At 36.3% G+C, this 16,407-nt stretch overlaps 1 protein-coding gene across 1 annotated transcript in view; it reads right to left on the minus strand.

Moving 5' to 3' along the window:
- The window catches only part of LOC102232284 (microtubule-associated protein 2), an 83,462-nt gene that overhangs the window by 38,121 nt on the left and 28,934 nt on the right, over window positions 1-16,407 (minus strand). The window contains exon 3 of the mRNA XM_023336624.1: window positions 7,766-7,895. The gene's annotated coding sequence lies outside the window, so the exon portion shown is untranslated. The remainder of the gene's footprint in view (window positions 1-7,765; window positions 7,896-16,407) is intronic.

The following is a 16,407-nucleotide window of genomic DNA, read 5'->3' on the forward strand; positions in this document are numbered from 1 at the left end:
TGTCATTTAGCTCTGTAGTCCACAGAGATCCTGAGAGTGAAGGGAAGCCTAATGGAGAAAACAGGAGTCAATAACTGCAGCCTGAACGCAAGGCGATGCTACAGTGAGCACTACTCACTGAATTCACAGTACAAACCATACCCCTGATTAACGTCTACTCACATAGATTACCTAGCAGAATGTAACTGCAACTGGTAAAGAAGAGAATGTTGCTGGTATCTATGAAAAGAGTGAAAGTAAAGGTTTGCACACATTTTTTGTAATTATTTACAGTGTAAAAGAAATAAAATATTGTTTATAAATTGTATAATTGTAAACATAATACACTGGAACTGACGTTTTCTAAAAAGCAATTAGTCAACAAGAGGCGAAAACCCTTTTGGAATGAATAAAATAAACTAAAGAAGCTTAGAGTATTTTTGCTAATCAGGGAATGTACAAGTGGGGAAAGTTGGAAAGACATTTGTTTTACAGGTCTGAACTAATTCAACAAAGTAACACTGCTTTGTCCACAATGTGTCTCTATAGTAGTGATTATGCTGAAATATTTTGTGGAAAGTCTTAAGCGCCAAGTTGAGCGGCTCGTCCCTTTGCAAAAAGGCTGCTGCAATCTGGAAACGCATATCTTCCCCCTCTTTTAATGCATTCAGTAGATTCCAGAATGCATTAAAAATTTGTAAAATTGGTTGCATTGCATTGGTTGCATTGGTTTCTGCAACCAATGCAGAAACATATCTGATTTTCAGAGCAAATATTCTTTGAAGGCACATACGGCCACTCCGACCCATGCAAAAATGTGTAGGTGGAATGGATTTTAAAAGGGGAGGAAAGAAAAAGCAAAGCTACAATCAGGATTGCTATAACTATCTGAAGGAATAATTCATGACAAGTTCACAGTGGTTAACTTGGAAACAGAATTAAATATACCTCTAACTCATTGGAAGTTTGTAATATTTAAAAAATCATTCATAATTAAACCCCGCTAGATGTGTTTCCTGAGAGGAATAACCATGTAAGCAATCACAATGCTGGGCAGTTGTGATTGCTTTAATTTGTATCTCAGGAAATAAATGTTGTGAAATAATCCGATTTTACTGCTTATTATATTTCTTGAAAGGCTTGATTCAATTAATTTCAATTCAATTTATTGTTTGTCAATGAGAATTAATGGGTAATTGAGAGGGTTTATATCTCTACAGAGACAGTAATGGCAGAGGTTAGCAAAAAATGTTGAGAAGATTAAACTTAGAAAGAAATGCTGAGGACTCTCCAACTGCAAGGCTCCATATTTAGTTTGAGGTCCATCCAAAAAGTCCTAACTCCCAACCAGGGTCATTTCCAGGGTCGTACTGTGGGAACTTCCTTTGTGTATCCTTTTCTTTGATTGTGCAAGTCAATTACCTCTTCAGTAACATGCAATCTGTTTATGCAATCTCTGTAAGAATTGTTGATACCCAAAATTCCTACCACTCCAGGAAACGCTGTACCACCACGGGGAGCAGGATGACTCAAGCCGATATAGAACATCAATAATGATGAAACCTTAGTTGATTTGTAAAACTCTGCACATGCTGACAAGCTTTACAAAGGTGTATTTCTTCATGTCGTTGAGTACATGTGTCATCTCCATAGTTCCTTGTATGCAATGTGTTATCTGTTTGCCATTGCATCCATGGAAAATCCACATTTGAAAAGCACTTCATAGATTGGAAGAGGTATAAAATATAGACTTTAGGATGCTGTTCTGGTGCTCTGAATGTGTGCCGTCTGTCTGGTGATGAAGGTCACTTTGAGCTCTGGCTAATTTCCAGATGCACTAAGATCACTGTGAATGGTGGCCAGGATCACAGTGTGAGTGGGGGAGGAGAGAAAGCACATTGATCTGGTTTTCTGAAAACCAGCAGAGCTCTGCACAAGATATTTTGCATACAATATGATTTACAGTTTGTAATAAAGTAAGAGAATCATAAGGAAGCAAAATCTGATACAAAACAGCAGAAACCGGTATAGCACATCACAATTCTGGTCACAACAAAAATCATTGTTTTCATATAATCTTAAAATAAAAACTAGGCTGCAATACAGAGGTATTTTATTGATACTGAAAAAAACAAAAGGAGAAAAAAAAATGTTTTTTTTTTCTCAGTATAGGTGCATCTCTATAATTTAAAAAAGCATATAAATAATAAAAAAAAGGTAAAAAATTTATTACATCAATGAAAAAAGACTGACTTCTGTTTATTTAAAAGATTATAGTTCACTTCTAATAAACACTCAATATTCAGTTTCTCCAAAATTTGAATTACTGCAAGACATTACAACTATATTGCATTTTTAATTCACATGTAATATAAAAAATACATGAAACATGAGTTTAAAGGATGCATATGTAGACAATTGATCATACAAACCATGAAAGAAAAAATATAACAAAGTCAAGATTCAGAATATGTAGTCTCCTATATGACTGAGGTTATGTAAGATGCTAATGTGATAGTTTTTCCAGTAGACATCAGGTTGGTTCTAACTGGCATAAAGCCAACGGCACCTGGCCAGATGGGTTGGTTGATGCAGATAGGTGGTTTGTCTATACTTGGGAAAAATGGAGATGATTTATGAACCAATGAGCGGATTTGGGCCCTACTTTTTCTGCTTTAGAATACTTATTCAGACTTATGAACTGAACACCAGCTGAGGAATTTATTTCAATATAATCTCTCTACAAAATTGTCTTTATAATCTCATTAAATTCAAATATGAAATACATATTTCATGTAAAAATAACACATTTTTATGTTGGTCAACATGTAAAAACATTATGTAATATTAAATGTCTATTGAGAGACTGCATTTTTGTTTTTTATTGACTCTACAGGCACCAAAATGAATAGTAATAAACACTTGAACTATATAACTATGTGTAATCAATCTGTAAAACACATCAATTTAAGTTTTTAAATTGAATTTCTGAAATAGATTAGCTTTTATATAATATTCTAATTGACTGAGATGCATTTCATATAAATACGATGCAATTTCATTGCCTCACATTCCCATAAAGACATTATCTCATTGGTTGCCCCAATATTATGAAGTCCCTGTGCTGCAATACAAGGAAGACCTGCGAACACGTTTTATCCAGTGAAGCACAATTCATGCAAAAACAACAGAACTGCTGTCAAAAGAAGATACATTGCAGACACACCATTAAAAGTGCAGTCTAGACAAAACATGCACAGCATGTTTTTCATCATGCCCACTGCCTCAAAATAGAAATGGGCAGCCCATTTGGAGGGAAAATCTGAAAAAAATATATATATTTGATTTGGTTTGCATTTGTCACCTCTCAGAAGAACTCAGTAAAGTAGAAATCAAGTGTTTTGAAGTGCTAAAGTAAAAAGTCTATCTTTGTGATCCCAGTTAAACAATAAAAGTTTGAAACACTGTCGACTTTTCATACTTGAAGTTCAACTGTAATATTAATTTAATAACTAAAGCTGTAAAATCCTTCAAAAAGAAAAAAAAGGCTATTGTTACAGATGTAGTTTGTATTCTATTGCCAATTTTACAAACATTTACATAAATTATCTTTGATCAACAAACTATCAATAGACTAATCACATGCGGTTTGTCCTTTTATAATATCTCTTCAATATAATTATAGCAATTAGTAAAGCTAATTCTAATGGTGACATTATGCAGCTGTCAAAGGGTCCCTTAGGATTATTATGCAAACTGAATTTTCTGGCGGTTCATTTCCAGGGATTTTGAAACTATTTTCTGTCGTGTCTGTGCAGCACAGACACAAAAAGAGTGTCCATCATCAAGAGATGAAGTTGATAAATTGTCATCCTTGCTAGAATATCTTGCTAGACGATTTTCCAGACAATGTAATGACTGAGCTGATAAAGAAATCAATTTTTCATGTCCATCAATCTTATTTGCTTCCTTCTCTTCCCGAGCACTTAGAGAGCTTCTTCCCACCTGTTATTTCTTCCTCATCCTCACCTGCCTCCTCCTCCTACCACCTTTGTTCCGCCTACTCACTCCTCCACCTTTCATCGGGCTTCAGCACTCTTATAACCGCGCTCTCCGTTGCCTCATCTCCCTCCTACGAGCTGAGCACTTTACATGCTGCCATCTCGCTGAACGTGTGTGCGCGCGTGTTGGGGTGTGTGTGTCGGCGTGTCCACGCGCATGCACGTCACACAGATGCTGCATTGCAGGGCTCTCTTCTGAGGCCCCTATCGCTGCAGGAGTCAGAGAGGCAAGGGATACAAGTTATTGTGCCTTGGAGTGTAACTGTGAATGTGCTCATGCACAATTTTATAAAGGAATACTTCAGGTTTGTTACTGTATATGAGCACTTAGTGTCTATAAGGAACTAGCAAGAATATATTAAATTATAATGCTTTGGGAAAATGTTTTTATTCCTTCATTTTCACACTGTGACAACCACAAACCTGTATGATTTCATGCAAAAGCCCATTCCAGCATCCTAGTCCAGTCCTTCAGAGCTTCTATCCTACAGCTCTCCAACACACCTGGATGAAATAAATGGCTCATTGCCAGGCCTCTGCAGAGCTGAATGACATGCTGATGAGGAAATTCAGTCATTTTATCCAAGTGTATCAGAAAAGGGATATATCCAACAGTTGCAGGATAATAGCTAGAGGAGTGGATTTGGGCACCCCTGTGATAGGCTAACAAAGTAAATGTAAAGTAAAAGGTATAGTGACCCTTCGCACCCCTGATCTAAATTTTACTGTGGCTCTAGTTGTGTTTATGGATATTGCTCAGCTGGAAGGTGAAACTCTTCCAGGCGTTTACAGTCTCACAAATGTCCTTCCATTATGGGCCTTTGTTTAGCTCAATGCATTTTTCTGTCAACTGTAACCAGCCTCCCTATACCTGCTAAAGATAAAGAGCCTGAAGTACAGCGCCGCCAGCACCTTGTTTTAGCATGAGGTTTGTTTAGGGTGATGTGCCATATTAGCAGTTTTTCTAAAAGATTTCAGCATAAGTTTTACAATCAGAGAATATTTAATGTTTATAAGTGAGGCTTTGTGTTTATGGAATAAATACATGTGCTGGCAGCTAAAATCTGAGTTTCAAAAAGGTTAATGTTTTTTTTTAAAGATTCAGATAAACTACAATTATTTAATATTCACTTCATGGGGTGGTAAAGATATGATAGCTTGTCCTTATTTGACAAGTAGTCATGATAAATCATAACACTCATGCTTTGTTTTCTTCAAGAATATTTTTTAAAATCCTAGACTACTTTATAATTGAAAAAATTAGCTTATCACTGAATTATGCCAATCAGTAATTTTCATCCTGACATGGTGACTTCTTAACTGGTCTCTCTCAAAATGTGTGAAAATGGTAAATATACAATTTTTTACATTACCTGGAATAAACAACTCACCCTTTTAAGACTTTTCTATACACTGTCAGTTTGTGAGAGCAATTTTTTTTCTGCAGCTGTAAGTAAAATGCAAATGCTGCTTCAGCAAATTTACATCCAAGAAATAAATGAATGTTGACATAAAGTGGTAAAACTTTTAAAGCAGTAATAAAGTGCACCTCTGAGCAATCTATTTAATCCAGTAATATGCCTAATCTACAGATATCCTTTTTCTTTAAAATTTACCAAATTAATTTAGTACTGGTTGGCACGTTCACGCTGCGTTAGCAACCATTGCCTTGCAACAAAAGGTCAAATCCCAGCCTACAGAATTTTTCCTGCATGGAGATGCATGTTCTCTCCCTGCATGCATGAATTCTCAAGTACTCTAAAGCAATCCAAAAAGGATTTTAATACCTAAGCTCACTGTTGCCCAAATATAAACAAACAGAGAGGATGAGGAAGAGTAAACAAAGATAGACTTTAGAGGGACTTGGACCATATTTTCCCAGATGGAACAGATTCTTAAAACAAATTTCCCACCTAAGATTAAACCCAGTTTATCCAGAATGAAAACTGGGTTTTCATTCTGGATAAACCCAGAATTTATCTGTGTGCATGCATGCATGCTCAGTGTGTGTGCATGCATGCATGCATGCATGCACACACACTGAGCATTGTTTCTCATTCATATTTATCTTCTATTGCAATTTTCATTACATGATGGCAACATTTGGTTTTACTTTCTTAATTAATTCTTTCATATCTAATTAGATTAAATATAGTATTAGTTATACCTGGCTTTTTAAATCCAGGTAACAAGTAAATGTTTAAATTTACTTGTCAAGTAAATTTAAACATTTACTTGACATGTACCAAAACTATTTCAAATGATTTGGCAGTAAAAAAATGTTCATTGCCTTGCAAAATTACCAGTTTCTAAGGTTTGTGTCAATGGCAAAGAGATTTATGTGAGAAAGTTATAAGTCATGTTTGAGGTATGACAAGTAAGACACTTTGGTCAAAAGAGAGCAAATTTGGGGGGTCTTTTTGGTTTACAAGCAAAACACTATAGGTGTTGGAAAACTAACACTGTACATCTATCTAAACGCACCCAATGGTGAAAACTAGTGAAATTTCCTGAACAAAAATAAATGGATCATTTCTGAGAGAAAACTTTTTGAGACTTTGGGATCTCTGTCAAGACTTTCCTAACAGACATAACTTAGGCTTTTTTGGCATTTAAAAATTGACAAAAATGTCAGTGTGCAGATGTGCAAAGCTGCTAAAGACATATCCCAAAATACCTGCAACTGTAACTGCAGTAAAAGATGGTTCTACAAAGTATTGACGAATGGAGACTGAAGGCAAATGCTGGCCATCATTTCATATTTTCATTTATAAAACAAAATTAATCAATGTCATCCTATTTCACTCCACAAAAAATAAAGGTAAAAACAGAAAAGTTTGCGTTGAAATGTGACCAAATGTACAGAGTTTAAGAGAATTACACACGTTACACGGGCAGGGAAATCTTTCTACATCATGCAACTATATTTAAGTTGTCAGTTGAAAAATCTTGATGTTTTTACTTTTGTCACAAAAAAAGTCCACCTGACTGTTTTAACTATTTGTTTTACCATTTGACTTGACCGCAAAATGTTGTATCAAATGTAAACCATGCTGTTTTGTTCATTAATAAAACTTTGCAATAATCTGAATCATCATTTTGTATTTTGTGAATAATAGAAAGAAACCCACGTCTACAGATCCTCATTCAGCAGCCAATCTTCAAGAATCCGATCCAACCTGAATACCTGCTGTCATTCTACAGGTTCACAAAACATATAAGTCATGAGAGCGTGACTGCTTTTCAGTGGGTCTTGGTGTTGATTGTCTCACTAAAGCAGCTCTCCTCTTCCCACTCAGTACCCGCTTCCCACTCATAGCTCCGAGCAGCCTGCACTCACATGTACATCCACCCACACAGCCATTTCATCTGCGGAGGTAGCAGCCATTCTTTCTGTCTTTGTTTCTCTTTCTCTCACTTTAAATGTTACTTTTTTCCCACTCTGACAGATATTCATCACATCTCAGTGCTTCAGGACTTTATTGCTGTGTGAGTCTGAGCAGAATTAGTTTGATGCAGTAAAATGGTTTTAGCTGGTGTTGACTTTTTAATTGTGTTGCACAAATTCCACATTGCTGCCAGCATGATGAGATGTGAAGCGCCATTTCTGTCACGATATTGTACCGAGAGTAATCAATAAACTGATTTCATTTTTGGTGAAAATGCTAATTGATTGTGACTGTAAAGAGAGTTGGCTATGTGTCCATATGAGGTTGAGTTCTTACCTCTTTATGTGGTCAGGGACTTTGGAGGATGAGTCAAGAAGAATCCAAGGAATCTCTGTTGCTCCAAAATGTCACAACGTGGGAACTGAGGTTCTTGAAAAAGCCAAGTGATAAATACTCCAAGTTGGACCTGTTAATAATGACAAAAAAACAAAATTTTTTTTTCCAATTTCAAGATCATGTCAATCTCCAACTCAAGTTTCAAGTCTCAAGTCTCAAAACGTTTTCTCATTAAGTGCATGTCATCTAGGCTACACTACACTGTGATGTATAAATAATCCATCCAAAAATGTTTAGAAAGATTCTACTTTTAATTTTAAAGTGAACTCAGTCAGAGTTTGTGTTTTGATAAAATCATTATGGGATACACCCACTTCTTTTATTTACACTTTACTTTTTTAAACTAGTTACAGTGTTTTAAAATGTTCTATAAAGTTATGTTCCTTTAGTTTTTGGATAAAAATGGCACAAAGTTTTCCTCTCTTTGAAATGGAAAAGACAAAGAACATGACGTTAACCTAAGACAGATGTACAAACAGTCACAGCAATAAAGTGATTTCCCACAAACGCCACAAAACAAAGATTCCTCACTAATTTGGAAACCCCGTATTTAACTTAATGACTCTCTGCATTATTCATGGTGTTGTGCATCACTGCTGCCGCCCGCCTGCTTCTCTACTGCTTTTTAGTGCCTACACCACCCCAAAATCCAGCATACACTCTGATGTCAGATTCTCTTGATGTCCAAGGGTTAAGATACTCATTGTGTTGTGACCGTGTTTCCCAGTCCTGGTTTTTCAAGGCACACTGCCCTGCATGTTTTAGATGAGTCCTACTTTAACGCACCTGATTTAGATAATTGCAGTTCAGTAAGATAAGATCTGCGTTTTTAAACGCAAAGTAACCTGTGGCAAACCAGGCTGGACAAGGATGTTAATCTGTCACCATGCAAACAGTGAGGACAACAGTGATCCAAAAATCACAGTTCAAGAACTTCAGCAGTTTTCATATTTGATTTTGTTTCTCCAAAAGCTGAAAAAAAACTTTCTACATGTTCTGAGTGGGTGTGCCAATAAATATGGATGGTACGGTGTACATAGTAACCAAGACAACATAGATACACACCTGGAATCATTAAATCCTTTGACGCACTCAGTTAGGAGACTAAGTTATTGTTCAGACTATTTTGAGTTATTTAATAACAGCATAATTTTATGTGACTCTAATGTCTTACTCATAAAGTATTGCCTCTCAGCTACTTAAAATTGGACTCGAACTTCTGCACTTCTGATTTCATGCTTTGATTTGCAAATATTTCCTTTAAAAAAGAAACAGCATGCAACTAATAGACTGATATGAACATTTTCTCCACTCTCATATTCACAGATATCAGTACATCAGTGACATTATAAAATGTACTGCATGATAGATCTTTATTAGCATAGACTTTACATTCTGATGAGCTTGGCTGAGGGAGTCAGCATTGCCAAGAGCCTTTTCTTCCATATATTAGAAAATGTCTCTTAATGTTCTCATATCACTGGATAAATGGGTGTTCTGAAGGATAAATGAAAGGAAGATATGGTTGGACGCATTGGATGGTAATAGAGTTAATTTATAAACGTGCAAAAGAAGCTTTATGCTCAAGTCTGAACTAAACTAACCCTTTTTTTTTAAATGGCCACTAATTTTACTGAGATATAGGAATATTTAAAGTGCTGAAAAGTTCAGTTTTGAACATAAATGCAAGTTTTGAAATTCATGTAGCTTTGATGTTCTTTGATGTTCAAGACTGTGATGAGGTGAAAGTGAAGGAGCATGTCAGAAAAAATATTTCTGCTTGATGAAAAAAAAACAACATTGCAGAATTTTTGAAGAAGAAAACCCAAGAGTAAAATTGCGGACCAAATTTGAGGCAATGTTTCTTCCAATTTGAATTCAACTTTTTATCCACAAAAATTTCCACTGAGTAGTTTTCCTACAAAAACACTCACTTCAAAGTAACTTTTTGATCAGTAAACATTTCTGGCCTAGTAACAGATGAGGTCTAAACTGTGACCTCCCCATCATTTGTAAATTAAATATGCAATCAATGCTTTTCTCCAAGGCTGCACAGTTGACAGTCTGACAGTTTCAGTATGACAAGTGTAACAATGACTGTCAGGTTTTTCACATTTAGCAACAACTTCCTCCACTATTTTTTCCATATATGAGCACCCTTCACACATAATAGGAGTTATGAATTGACTGAAATGAAACCAGTGCCAGCCTACAGCTCAGAGATGCAAATAATCACAGGAGAAGACAGATTTTTTTTTTTTGTTATTGCTTCAGCTCTAGATCAGCTGAGGGTCACTTGTGAGTCACACATTAGACAGAGGCCTTGGACAGGGCTTTATTTCCTGTGGCTTGCTGCCCACACAGCATGCATTACCCCAGGAGACAACATACCGTAGACAACTTATGACACTTCATCTATCACCTCATAACTGCATTTTTAGTTACTTTTATAACAGTTCTAAGATGGCAGAGTGGCATAGTGGCCTCACTGTGGACATAAAAAACAATCAGAAACTTACAAAAACAATCTGTCAAATACTAGCCAGAAACAGCTTTAAATCACATGTTATAGTGATTTAAAGCAGCGCCTGTGAACTCTCATCCTCAGTCAGTTATTCACTGCCATCCTCAGCATGCATGCTGAGGGTGGCAATCATCAAGCTACTGGATAGTAGCCACAGCTACCCTTAGGGACACTGACAGAGGCAAGGCTGCCATGCCATCTGACCACCACCAGCAGCACAGATGAAGTGTCTTGCCCAAGGACATGGCAGAGGTGGACAGAGTGGAAATCGAACACGAAACCCACCGCATGACCACTGTCACCACTATCATTATATCTGGATATGTGGAAAATATTTTTTTCCTGCAGTCTCATGTCTTTTGTAAATGCTTCCTGAAGTCCTCAGTTTTCAATGGTATGACTCAGACAGCTATTTTAAATCTTTTTCCCATTGCACAAAACCCCAGCTTTTCTGAATAATAACAATAAGTCATCCCCTGCTGTACAAAGTGTGGGACCAAGAACAAAATAAACATCTGTTAATATCCTCCATCGTAACAAAGGAAATACATACTTTTTATGCAACATGCCGTTGAGTCTTTTGTTGTTTTTTATTTAAATTTCCCACTTTTGCCTATTTATAAGGATGGACCTTACCAGAGGGGCTGCTTTTCATTGGCTGATGCCCATTCTACGTGGTCACGTGTGTGGCCGTCTCACAAACACACCGTTAGCTTCCCATTAGCTAAGTACAGCATAATGGCAGAACTGATACAACTTCTACACCTTGAAGCCTGTCTGCTACACAGTCTTACGTTAGCCAAACAGTTCAATATGCAATGTGTCTGTATCTGACATACACTAAAGATTTTATTTTAGCAGAAAAGGCTTTGTACTAAACTATTACTCGTGTTAGCCACTCTAGCACCAAGTACAGCTAGTCAGTCAACCATCGCTGTGTTCAGGGAAGCGCTGATTAATAATCGAGAAATAAATATCAAGCCTGGAAACTTGATATCGTAACGGACTGAGTGTTATGTTTTTAACGTAATCTTTGCTCGTCTTGCGGGGAGCAGGCAGTTGCCACGGTAACAGGTGTGCTTAAACTACAGAGAGAGAGTGTAAAAAGGTAGGAGTGGTTTTGAGTTGATCACCTTATTTTTATTATTTTACCTTTGTTTATTTATGGGGTTATTTTACCTTTGTTTACCTTTGCTGTGGCGCATTACAGCCGCTGTAGTTTCTAAAAGTTGGACTAATTACCTCGTTAGTTTGTGAGTTTACATCATTCACAACAAACATCAAATAGAACAAATATATTTCAGAAACTTTTAACAAACAAATGGCTTCTACCGCGGTAATTATGTGAAATTAAATTAATTATAGCCCAACTTCAGAAGATTTGCCTTTACCTTTACAGAGCTCTTTGGTTCCTCCTATCAGTCTGTAGCTTCCAATATTGAGGTCATCAAACTAAATTTCAGATCTACCATAACTGACTGAACCTGCTGGCCTCAGGTTTGCAACCAGCTTGTGACTGAGAAACCAGTAACCTCCTCCCAGATGATGACATGAACTTGTTAGTTCCTCTGTCCATTGTAGTAGCTGATATATTGTGAAAATCCGGTAGAAATGATGCACTAATCTAGTCATGTTTACCAGTGTTGTATAGTAACGAAGTAAAAATACTTCACTACTTTACTTAAGTATATTTTGGAGTACTTCATACTTTCCTCGAGTATGAAAATTTTTGATGACTTTCACTTTTACTTCACTATATTTCCGAACTTAATTGCGTACTTTTACTCCGATACATTTTCAATGTGTGGTTTAGTTACTCATTACAAAAAAGAGAGAGAGAGAAACAAAGTGTTTTGACCCCACCTACTGATTAGCAAGTAGCAAGCAGGCTACCGAACAAAGTCGGTAGCCTACTTGCCTGGGCTTGTTCATCACCTCCAATAGGATACACCTGTTTCGCTTCTCCCATTAAACACAAAGCAAGTCTCGCAATCAGCAGCAGCCACATGGAGGAGGAGACGGAGACCACAACGACTGCAACTACGTCGGACACGGCTCCAGGGGAACCACCAGCTGGTGATGAGAGCCCATGGCCTTATTTAAACACAATACACTCTTTCGTGGGTGTTAAAGATTCGTCGTACCGCATGCAGTTTATGTTATTCCTGCCCGAAGATGTGGAAATTCTATCTTACAAAAACTCCCCGTCCAACTTGAAGAAACACATCGAGGTAGCGTCTTATGAAATGGTTATGATCCTCCTGTTTCAGTAACTATAGCTTGGTCACTAGACACTACTGTATTGTGAAATCTTGACCATAAATTAACTTTGTTTGGCATTATTTCAGTTCCACACATGGTGTATTTAGCTTAGGCCTAATGTTGACTGTAGCAGGCTACCTAGACTCCTCTGTTCAAGGGGGGACAGAAGCCATAGCGATAGCAATTTAGACTAAATTTAACGAATATAGGAAAGGCATGCAAGTTCAAAAACAGGTTTACAGATGCCAATAAGCTGCATTTCCCTCCCAATTCTTTTTTTCTTTTGCATAATGACCAGTTGTGTGCACCACCTACTGACTGTAGCATTGACTGATTCACTGATTTGTGAAGTAGAGTAATCGTAACAGCTCTTTTTCTTCATGTTGGCCGCATTTTCTGTACTATTTATTTTTCTCATTTTCAGCACTGACCTTACTTGAAGGGAAAACTTAAGGCTTACAAAAACTTTGTATTTTCTGTCCTGGAGGGTATACTAAGAAGCTGGTTCCGTTGTAAAGCAGGTTAAGTTAACCTTGTGCTATAGGTAAAGCACCTAATTTTCTTAACTAAATGATGCCTGCAGGTATATCTATTAGCAGGTTTAATTTTGCCTGCACTTGGTTGGGTACATTATTTTAAGTGTATTTGACAAGTTTACCAAAATATAAAAAATGTCATTCAAACTGCATTTGCTTTGTTTTACTTTTTACTTGTACTTTTCATTATATTACTTGAGTACATCCATTTTTACAGTAATTTCCATACTTAAGTACAAGAAGTTTTAGATACTTTAAGACTTTAACTCAAGTAACATTTCAGTCAGTGACTTGGACTTTTACCAAAGTCATATTTTGGAGAGGTACTTATACTTTTACTTGACTCTGAGATTTCAGTACTTTATACAACACTGATGTTTACATAGAAACAACGCGCTGCCAGGCTGTGTTTGTGAGACTTGCGGTCACGTGGGTCGGTTGTGGGCGGAGCTTGGTAAGGTCCATTACAATGCTGAGCTTTACATTTTTTAGTTTTCTGTCAACATGCTGTCTTTCTGATCAATCCTAAAATGCACCAAAAATGTTTTTATAACCGACATATAAAATGCTCTTTGTTAGAAAAACCTCCACACTAAACATTTTACTGGTGCAGAAAGCTGTATTTTTATTTGGTCCTAATGTTGGGGCTTTGACTTTCAAACAAACCATTCTTGATTGATAACTCCAAAATTACTTCCAATTAGAAATGAATGGGAAATTACCACAATATATGTCATTATTGGAGAAAAGTATTCCTGTTATAAAAATAACAATTTGTTTAACATTAAAAAGCTCTACTTTATGATGTTTCCAAACCCCAAAATTGGCTGGGCTTGTTGCATGCCGTTTGAACTATTTTTGTGTTAAAACAGCAAAATATTAAATTAACTAGAAGTCAGCTATTTAATAAATGGTTTCATTCTTAAAGCAATATTTGTGTTTGTGGGGTCCTAAATGTTATAGTAATTTTTTAATAATTTTTATCATCACTTTTATGGTTATCACAATAAATAAATCACAGTAATATAATTTAAGCCCTTAATCGCCCATCGCAATTTCTTACAAATATGCAATAGGAGAGAGTCCTTATTGAAACCAAGATAGAATAAATTAATTTGTGCATTTTGTTACCAAAGAGATTAATTGCATTTAATATCATTCTTAAACCACAATGCATTTTTACAACTCACTAGGCACAATAAAGGTTTTATATCTACCATTTAGGATTCTCTTCATACTTATGGCCAGAGTGGCAATGCTGTATTTCTCTTATGCAACACACAAACACACAGAGATGTGACCCTGAATATACACACATCCTGATTAAGCACACGAACAGAGAAAGTGCTTTGTTGTGTCTCCTGAGACTGCACATCTTGCAGTCACCTGTCAGCCCTCATTTAATGTAGTCTGTAAAAGGTGGCATATGTGTGTGTGGGGGTGTGTGTGTGTGTGTGTGCGTGGGCGTGTGCGTGCGTGTGTGTGTGTGTGTGTGTGTGTGTGTGTGTGTGTGTGTGTGTGTGTGTGTGTGTGTGTGTGTGTGTGTGTGTGTGTGTGTGCGTGTGCGTGTGTGTGTGTGTGTGTTCGTCGATGTCTTTCTAGTGATCAAGCTCTGCTTGCTGTGAAAATGCAGCCGCCTAAAATTTTTTTGAATGAATCTACACAGAGCGGTATTTTGTGCTGATCTCTTGATGACTGTGAGAAAATAAAGTTTTAGATTATTCAGTACTATGAAAGTAGCTTATATAGAATATTTTATGTGAGAATTGTGTATTAATTATTAATGAATATGTGCTCTTGGACTATGGCCTTCACCTCCACCTATATGATACTGCAGTTTAAAGTTATCTATCTTTAGACTGCAGTTACATTCAGAGAAATATAACCATTTTGAACATTCTGCAGGGGTATCAAATTTTCACAATTTCTTCTTAGCTACTTCAAATCTGTAAGTTTTGAATAGTATTGAATGGATTACTATGAAGTTTAGCAATAATTCTAAGTAACCCGGTTTGGATTGACCTTGACTTTTCCTTCTGGGGCTGACATTTAGGTTTTTAGTCACACATTGCTCCAGTCACTGGAAGAATTGCTGTGATGTTTGTTTGGTCGATTGATTTCACCCTTAGGGTGACCTGCTTTGACATTTCAACCAGTGCCAAACCTAGGTCAACATTAGAACTGTTCAAAACTATGACGACAATCACAAAGCATATATTAGGTTCATTGCTAACTATCTGGGCATGTTAGTCAAAGGAAAGTTTCCAGTGTCCCTGAGAGCATGTCATTATACTGTTTGCCATTGGTCACCTGTTAAATACAATACAAACATTCATGGAGAGCCTTGCTCAGTATGTGGTAACACAACTTTTTACAACATTCTACTCTGGACTGTCCAATTAAATTTACTAATTCTATTATTTTAAAGCTGTATGAAGTGTGTGCTTCCTCTTTGCCTCAAATGTATCATCCATTTTCTCAATAAACCCCATCAGCCAATCAAATTCCTATAAAACTGTTAGATAGCTTAATGTTTCAATTCAAATTGTGCACATATTGAACTTCAGTTTGAACATGCTTGATCATTGGTGGGACACTCAAATGGCATTGTTAAATTAAAAGTCGTAATAACATGAATGAGGAAAATGCCAATAAGAAGATAAAATGAAGTAAGATGTGAAAGCTACCAAAAGATTCTTAAAATATTTTTTACCGTATTGGACAAAAGAAAAAAACCTTCAAATTAATTGTGGATATGAAATAAGTTTACTAGTAGAGTTCTTTCAAAAGGCAAACTGAGTGAATTTTAGCTTCTCAAGGGTTAACTTTAGTTAAGTAAAGGTGAGTTAGTTTAGTTAAATAAAACTGATTAATTTTAGTTGTTCTTACTCTGTGGGCAGAGTTGATTATGTTAACATGTTTATTTATTTGTATCTACATGTCACAAACAAAACCCAGCATCCTTTATCTGAACAGACCTATATATATTTGAAATGCTCAAAAAGCAGTTTTTCAGTATGAAATACTAGGTCAAAGACTAAAGCTCATCTCAAACAACAATGCCTTTACAAAAAAATAAATAAAAGTCATACGAAACGTTCTCCTAAATCATGTGCAAGCCTTCCCTGAAGAGTTGCAGGTATTATAGTTGAGAAAGGTTGGCTTATTATGGGATGTTGCTCAAATGAATGTGCGTTAAGACAAACAAGCAGTTACATTTGGCAATATAGTATATTTTGCATACATGTTTAAATGTTTGA

The sequence above is a fragment of the Xiphophorus maculatus genome, chromosome 7 (assembly GCF_002775205.1).
Source record: "Xiphophorus maculatus strain JP 163 A chromosome 7, X_maculatus-5.0-male, whole genome shotgun sequence".
Lineage (NCBI taxonomy): Eukaryota > Metazoa > Chordata > Actinopteri > Cyprinodontiformes > Poeciliidae > Xiphophorus > Xiphophorus maculatus.